At 43.2% G+C, this 8,597-nt stretch overlaps 1 pseudogene; it reads right to left on the bottom strand.

Moving 5' to 3' along the window:
- Positions 1–569: 569 nt before the first annotated feature.
- The window catches only part of LOC146783879 (mitochondrial dicarboxylate carrier pseudogene), a 20,022-nt pseudogene continuing 11,994 nt past the window's right edge, over positions 570–8,597 (bottom strand).

The raw sequence follows: 8,597 nt of genomic DNA, 5'->3' as shown, positions 1-8,597 counted from the left end.
GTATCACAATGGGGAACATGTAAGACATACAGCAGGGGAGCCGGGTAAGGCTCCACAAACTATACTTGCTGCATTGTGGGCGGAATGGTCAGGAGCCTCCCCTAAGTCATGAAGAGGGGTGAAAGCAAAGGAACAAGGATCCTCTTCTCTTAAAGTTCACAAGGAGAAATGGAAGTCCACACTTTTTCACCAAGGTAGGGAAATCTTGAAATGTCAGGCCTTGCAACAGCTCCTTGATCAAAGATGGCTTCCAAGCACATCTGCTCGATTATGGTCTTTCACATTTTTAATTTTATACAGACATCCTTTAGTACATTTGCACACACACTCCCTCACAATTACTAAGTGATAATTAAAAGATCTCACATGCACAATACTCTTACACACACGGGAAGCACTAACGTCCATTCGTTTGTGGAACACCACTATTTACATACACCTGTCTGCAAGTGCATATACCACAGGTAAGCACTCTCTGTCACATGTGATGCACATATGATTTGGCAAACATACTCTGCCCATGCGCACTGGGCACAAGAGCAGTTATGGAGTCCACTTCTCGGACCCGATCAAGCCGGAACTATAATGCCAAAATACTTCCTCAGTTGCTCCAGGTAGATGTAAGCAATAACAGTGTGAGGAACAAATCGGATGACAGCTGGGACAAAGCACTTGTAGAACCCCATGGGTCCCTGCTTGGCGGTCTTAAGGGCACAGTGAGCAACGCCCCGGTACTCCCCCTTGGAATTCATCAGGCGGGTCTTAAGTACATCCATGGGATGGCACAGGAATGTGGCACATCCACCAGTGATGAAGCTGGCCAGGAAATGAGTGAATATGTTGTCTGACAGAATTCATGTGGTCAACACAAGCTGTTTAGCCTGGTCGTAGCATGCCAGCTGTCCCACAGTGACCAGGCCTCCACGGCTGGATGCCATTGATGTAGCGGAAGCGGTGGGAAATAATAACATCACTTACCATACACAATAATAACTACGATAATATAACTATAATGTCGGGCCCATAAGACATTATTTCTCTGATAACTGTAACAAAGGACCTCCGACGGATCTTTGGTAGAGATAAAAGAGACTGTGTGTTTGAAACCACGGAAATGCTATTTCCCCATGAAGACCAAGAATGAAGGAAATACGCTAATCAACATAAATCAATTATTAGGCAGTATTTATCTATCTCATGATTGAAGATAAACACCTTTCTTCAAATTATCTCTTTGTTATTCAGATTAATGAATGGCCAATCACAAAAGTCCAAATAGAATGACATAATTTAGTTTGTAAATGTTACAGAATATCACAATACTGCATAACAGATTCAAATCACAATAGATTAATCAAGAATAGAGGAGTGAGAGGAACAGAAATACACAGAAGCAGTGAAAATCCTTCACCTAAGAACGGAAAATTCTAATGTGCAGCGAACATTAGTAGGAAGCTATACCCACGGCCGTTAGGAATAGCGAAGCCAGCACCATCAGCCGATCATGTGCAAAGTCTCATTGAAAGTTCAATGGTTCAGCAGGTTTGCCAGCCAGAGTATCGGGAATCAGCACGGCATGCAGCATACCATGAACACAGGACAAGTCCCCAGAACAAGCCTAAGAGCACCTTTCCAAGAAGGCCTTTATACATTCCTACTTCCTTTCCTTGGTTAATTTGTTGCACTCTCTTCTTTCCACAAATATTTTCATTGGCTAAACACAATAGTGTGGCGGTCTTCTAACAATGACCTAGCCTCAATATAAGGAAACTAAAATAGAGCATATTATCGTGCCTTTGGACATTTCTCACATTGTACACTAATTTATTAACTTTAGTAGTTATAGCTTTTTAAACATTAGTATTTATTTCACACCTACAGGTGGATTTCATCGAGCAGATTTTATTACAAAAAACCATGCTCCATCAATCCCCCATCTGATGGTTTCAGAAACCATCACAACCACCCATATCAGAATACTATCTGATATCAATTTCTAGAATACAGTTGCATTCATTCTCATCTGTTTTAACCTAACACCCTATAATTCTCGCATAAGATTGTAATAAGCACAGTTTTGGTCTTCCATTTCTATTTCTTCTTGCTTTCTTTTTCTCGATTTCATCTTAACCTCTTTAGTCTTATTTTTACAACATTTATAAAGCTGTAACATCATTATTATGCCAGCAGCCACAGCAACTATTGGAGTTAGTATCCTCCCTAATAAACTGTTAGCAAATGTAGTGAACCAATTACCTACAAAAGAGAAACCCTTAACAAGTTTCTCGGGAGCACTGTAAACCTTCAGTTTTGCCAAATCTTCATGCAAATGAATAATGTTGCTGATATATCCTTCCAGATCTTTACTTTTATCAGGTATATATGTGTAACATTGTTGAATTTTCAGCATACTACAGACTACGCCCTCGTTTTGCAAATATTACATCTAGGGCAAGTCTATTCTGTAAAACCATGGTCCTCATAGCAACCATTTATGTATCAACCATTAGAAACTCACCAGCAGTATCCGTTGAAAAACGATCAACCACTGTGGACAATTTTCAAATCTTTTGCGAATTAAGAATCACCCCAACTGAGGGTATCAATGCTCCAAAAATATCACCCACAATTTCTGCAACACTCAAACCCCTTCTAATGCGTGTTAGACTCTTTTCATTGGTTCCAGTTTTATCATTCACATGATAAATTTTAGGGAAAACAATAACCATATAACAACACCCATACCAATGTGGTGGCAACCTATAGTAAGCATTTTCCACCCACACAAAATAGACACCAGGAAACACAGGATCAGTTCCTCCTCTTAATTAGAAATATATGCTCACATTCATTGGTACCAACAAAATAATTATTATATTCAGCTTTCTGCCTAAGCAAGCAAAGCTTTCCTCTATTATCAGAGACATTTAGCAAGGTATACGGAGGGTGCAGATTGCAGGACACTCTACCGGAATCCAAACTTAGCTGTTGTTCCACTGCTTTGCTTCCCTACTGACGGGGGCAGGCTGTTTAGCGCGACGCTGGTATCAATATTCTAGGCTAGTGATACAGGTTTTAATTGGTGAGAATTGTCACTTTAAATATAAATAAACTGTTTTGCCCACTTACTTGCACATTAAAAAAGTTATCCACATCACCGCTTGGTGAGACAGTCACGGAACGACCGAGGAACGCGCCACTCACCGAGCGCCATTGTTGTTAGCGGTCTAGTTGCTGGCCCTATTTTAACAAGGGGAATGCAAGCGCGCAGCGCTATTATCAGAGACATTTAGCAAGGTATACGGAGGGTGCAGATTGCAGGACACTCTACCGGAATCCAAACTTAGCTGTTGTTCCACTGCTTTGCTTCCCTACTGACGGGGGCAGGCTGTTTAGCGCGACGTTGGTATCAATATTCTAGGCTAGTGATACAGGTTTTAATTGGTGAGAATTGTCATTTTAAATATAAATAAACTGTTTTGCCCACTTACTTGCACATTAAAAAAGTTATCCACATCACCGCTTGGTGAGACAGTCACGGAACGACCGAGGAACGCGCCACTCACCGAGCGCCATTGTTGTTAGCGGTCTAGTTGCTGGCCCTATTTTAACAAGGGGAATGCAAGCGCGCAGCGCTATTATCAGAGACATTTAGCAAGGTATACGGAGGGTGCAGATTGCAGGACACTCTACCGGAATCCAAACTTAGCTGTTGTTCCACTGCTTTGCTTCCCTACTGACGGGGGCAGGCTGTTTAGCGCGACGCTGGTATCAATATTCTAGGCTAGTGATACAGGTTTTAATTGGTGAGAATTGTCATTTTAAATATAAATAAACAGTTTTGCCCACTTACTTGCACATTAAAAAATTTATCCACATCACCGCTTGGTGAGACAGTCACGGAACGACCGAGGAACGCGCCACTCACCGAGCGCCATTGTTGTTAGCGGTCTAGTTGCTGGCCCTATTTTAACCAGGGGAATGCAAGCGCGCAGCGCGCGCGCGCAGCGGGCGCGCCAATGGCGTGCCGGAGGCGCGCCAGAGGCAAGCCCGTCTGCGCCCGTCCGCGCCTTGGTCGCGCCTAGCGCCCCCCACGCTGGTGTATCCAGTACAGGTCGGATCTGTTATTCTAGGGACAGTCTGCTCAATATCGGTAAGGTTGGACGGGGGGGATCTCTATTGAACTTGATATGTGGCTTGATCAACAGCAGGTCCCTGATAAAGCATCATCAGGAGATTTTTGACCTGCTGGAAGATCTGAATTTGGATTTCCTTTTCATTACCGAGACCTGGATTACCCCAGACTCCCTGGTGGAAATCGGGTTTGCCTGACCACCAGGCTACAAAATTCTTCATAAACCCCGCTTAACGGGAAGAGGAGGAGGAGTAGGGTTAATATTCAAAGAGAAATGGGACTGTGCACTGCTGCAGGTAAATGAGATAGCTGGGCACGAACTTTTGGGTTTTACTTTACAAGAACCCAAAGGGAGAGTGCTGACTGGCCTGGTCTGCTACAGACCCCCGGGCCCTGATCATCAACAACAGGCCCTACTTGACACAATTGCCGACTTAGCACTAACACATTCTAGATTGCTAATACTTGGTGATTTTAATCTCTGGGAGACAGGGAGCCTGGGGAATCATCTTCAAGCTCTCTGTCAAACCTGCGAAAACTGCGGCCTATTTCAACACATTCAAGAGCCAACTCATCAGGGAGGACATGCGCTTGACTTGGTCTTCGCCAAGCAGTCCGAGCTTGAGGTGCTGAACATATCCCCGCTAAGCTGGACAGATCATTTCTTGATACGCTTTAGGATCACTATATCTAGAGCTTCTCCGACAGGGAAAAAACAAGCTTCCTTTCGATGGGGCCGAGATTGGTCAAAATTGCCAAATGAGAGTCTAGTTTCTCCTTTCACTGAGCAATATCTACATGATCCTGATGTCTCAGTAGAGGAGAACTATAATAGCTACAGCAATCTCATAAACAACACTCTCGATGGCTGCATTCCCAGGAAAAGACGTAAAATCAAGGCCATACCCTCTGCACCGTGAATCAGTGAGGAGCTGAAAAAGCTCCGCTCTGCCCGCCGGCAGGCAGAACGAAGATGGCGGAGGTCATACTCTGAGTCAGATAAAACAGCGTCCAGATTAGCCCAAGCCCAATATAATCAAGCCATCAGGGGAGCCAAGGCACAGTTTTATGCCAACTCTATCTTACAGGCGCCCAATAGTACTAAGACTCTTTTCAAAATTGTTAAAGACCTTAGTAACCCTGGGTGTACGGCTAATGGAATTCAGTCATCACAAAGGCTCTGCAATGAGATTGCCGCCTTCTTTATTGACAAGGTGGCCAAAATTGTGGGGGGCTTTGTTTCTGACTCTAAGGGGTCACCATTAACTATTAAGGATAATAGATCGACCACATCACTGGAATATTTCCAACCCCTCACAGAGGATCTTTTCAACAGTTTAGCACTGGAGGTCTCATCTGGATCACCTCTTGACCCCCTACCTCATAAAATCTGGAAGGATTACAGCCCCATCCTTTTTCCGGCCTTACGGCTCATTTGTTGCCAATCTTTGAATGAAGGAGCGGTACCAGGTGCCTGGAAACAAGCGATGGTGACCCCCCTGTTGAAGAAGTCATCTCTGGACCCTTTGCTGCCAGCTAGTTTTCGCCCCATATCCTTGCTGCCTTTTCCTATTAAAATCTTGGAAAAAATGGTCAGTAGGTCTCTGTCATGCTATTAAGAGGAGAATCTTCTCCTGGACAGGGACCAGTTTGGGTTCCGGCCAGGGCATGGGACGGAGACCGCTCTGATCACAATGATGGACAAGTTGAGAATGCGAGCCGACAGTGGGACCTCTTCAGTGCTGGTCCTACTGGATATGTCGGCCGCATTTTACACGGTCAATCACGCAGTACTGGTGGCAAGACTAGAGAGTATTGGAGTGAGGGGATGTGCCCTGAAATGGTTTCAATCTTATTTGTCAGGCCGACAGCAGGTGGTCAGTATGGTGCCATATGTCTCCTCTTGGTCCCCAGTATGCTCTGGAGTACCCCAGGGCTCAGCAATCAGCCCGATTCTTTTTAATGTCTATCTAAGCCCTTTGATCCCCATCATAAAATCTTTTGGGATTGACGTTATCAACTATGCCGATGACATTCAATTGTCTTTTTCCATCCGAGGAAAGCATGCAGTATCCATGAGTTCCTTTCAGGCGTGTATGGGGCAGATTTCAGACTGGCTAGAAGCTAATTCTCTCCAGCTTAATGCGGGGAAAACAGAGCTCCTGTACTGTGGTGCAGCGAGACTGTCCAGACAACTAATAGGTGAATTCAGGTTCGGACCAGAGGATGCCCTTATAGAGGCATCCAGGACGGTGCGCAACCTGGGAGTCATGTTTGATGAAGACCTTCAAATGAAAACCCAGGCCAATAAAACAATTGGCATATGTTTTGCACTATTGAGAGTCCTCCGTCAGATCCTTCCTCTACTATCTAGTGAAGTGAGGCCTTTGGTGGTCCGCAGCATCATCATGAGTAGGCTGGACTATTGCAACTCCCTGTATCTGGGTGCTCCCAAGTACATTCTACAGGGGTTGCAAAGAGTCCAGTCTATGGCAGCTAAATTGGCCCTTAAGAGACAGCGTAACTCCTCCGCGACGCTGGCACTGAGGGACCTACACTGGCTTCCTATCAAGGACAGAGTCAGTTTTAAATCTCTATGTCTTGTCTTTAGAGCGCTCCATGACTCAGGTCCGCTCTCCTTACAAGAACGGCTTACCTGGCATGCGCCCAAAAGACTCCTTCGGTCCGCCAGCCAAAGCCTGGCGTCTGTTGCCAGAGTTAATTCGACAAAGCTGGGGGGCAGAGCTTTCGGCCTGGCAGCAGCCTGTCTATGGAATGAAATTCCCCTAAGCCTTAGACAAGTAGACTCATTACTGTTATTTAGGAAGAACCTTAAGACCTGGCTATTTGCCAGAAACAGCTAGTAGGTTTCCTGTTTAGTGGCCGAATCGATTGGTTGCCTTATGTCATCATGGTCTCTATGCGCCAGGATACCCGTGGGGTGATAGTTGCGCGATATAAATATTTTATACAATACAATACAATACAATACAATACAATACAATACAATACTATGAGGCCAATCTAAGGTCATTGCAATGAAAGTCTCACCTTTTTTTATAGTTACCTTCCTTATGCGCCCATGGTAGTTCTTTACACTTCTGTTCTGCAGCCCGTTGCTCAAAATATCTATGTCTATCCTCCACTGTATTAATAAATTCTATTTTTACACTGTGTAATTTACAAGTAAGATTGTTACGGTGTGCATATACTGTATCTATTGTTATAGTAGAATGGAAAAAATCGCCCATATATTCTGCATTTCTTGCACTATATACAGAGACATCTTAAGGATTTTGGGGGACCGGGCCACATGTATTTTGGGGGGCCCTGATCAGAACAGCTTTGAATTTTTGATCCAGTATTAGCTCTTTCACGCCCTCTTTGGCCAGGTCACTGACACTGCACAGGCACACTCATACAAATTGTAAATGTGTTTACATCTAATATTCAGGGATAGTAACATAGCAGCAGCTCACTAATATTACTGCAAATAATCTCAGAGACACTCTCCCATTTCTCATATGAAAGGTCCCATTTTGATCTAAAAGAAACTTTTTTTTATGGATGTTGCATAAAAATAAACACATCTCTCTTCAAAATGTCTGTAATGGACTCCCATATTAAACATAAATTGAAGGAAAATGGTTTTTAAAACAATTAAGAATTATTTAAGGACATCAGGGCAAGACTCTCTGCAGAATAGAGCTGGCAGGGGCCCCCCTGAAAGGCAGGGACCCCGGGCCAGAGCCCACTTTGCCCATGCCTTAAAACGTCTCTGCCTATATGTTGTATTCATATTCTTTCTAATTGGGATTTTTGAAAATATTAGGTCATAATTTGAATAGAAGTATTGAAATGACTCCATCCATAAAACAAACTGGTTAATACACTACACGAAATACCATAAGTTAGTGGTAGGTGATGGTATGTCACCCCTTCAGACACAGACAAGGGTAATTGCATGCACACATAACAATCTCTTGCATCCATAACATCAACATATTCATAAAGGAGTTAGGTGAATACATTTATCGAGAAATGATTAATAGACTTGTCAACATGAAGTACATTTCCGGTTAGTTCCCTAATGTTAGTTTCTGGATCGTCTCTCAGATCTCTTTTGGTATCTATAATTACATGCTCATTATTATTAGTTGACGTGGTATTAACCGCATTAATAAACATAAAATGTGGTAATACAAATGTTAATACCAACCATACAAACATTGTCACAAGGATACATGAACAACAAACGTTAAAACACCTTTCCCTAAATGATCTATGTTTCTGTTTGCCAGTCTCATTTCTAGCTCTATCCATTCTAATTCTAATAAATTTGGGAAATCAAGGATTAGTCAAAAATCATAGTCCTAATGAAAAATTTAATTTTCCCAAAAATTATTCCAAAACATCATTCAAAAATTATTAATTTCGCTCGACTAGCTTTAGTCTGTGTACC

Source organism: Triturus cristatus, chromosome 11 (genome assembly GCF_964204655.1).
Source record: "Triturus cristatus chromosome 11, aTriCri1.1, whole genome shotgun sequence".
Classification (NCBI taxonomy): Eukaryota; Metazoa; Chordata; class Amphibia; order Caudata; family Salamandridae; genus Triturus; species Triturus cristatus.
Note: the sequence above shows the minus strand (reverse complement) of the source record. Positions and strands in the feature narration are given on the sequence as shown.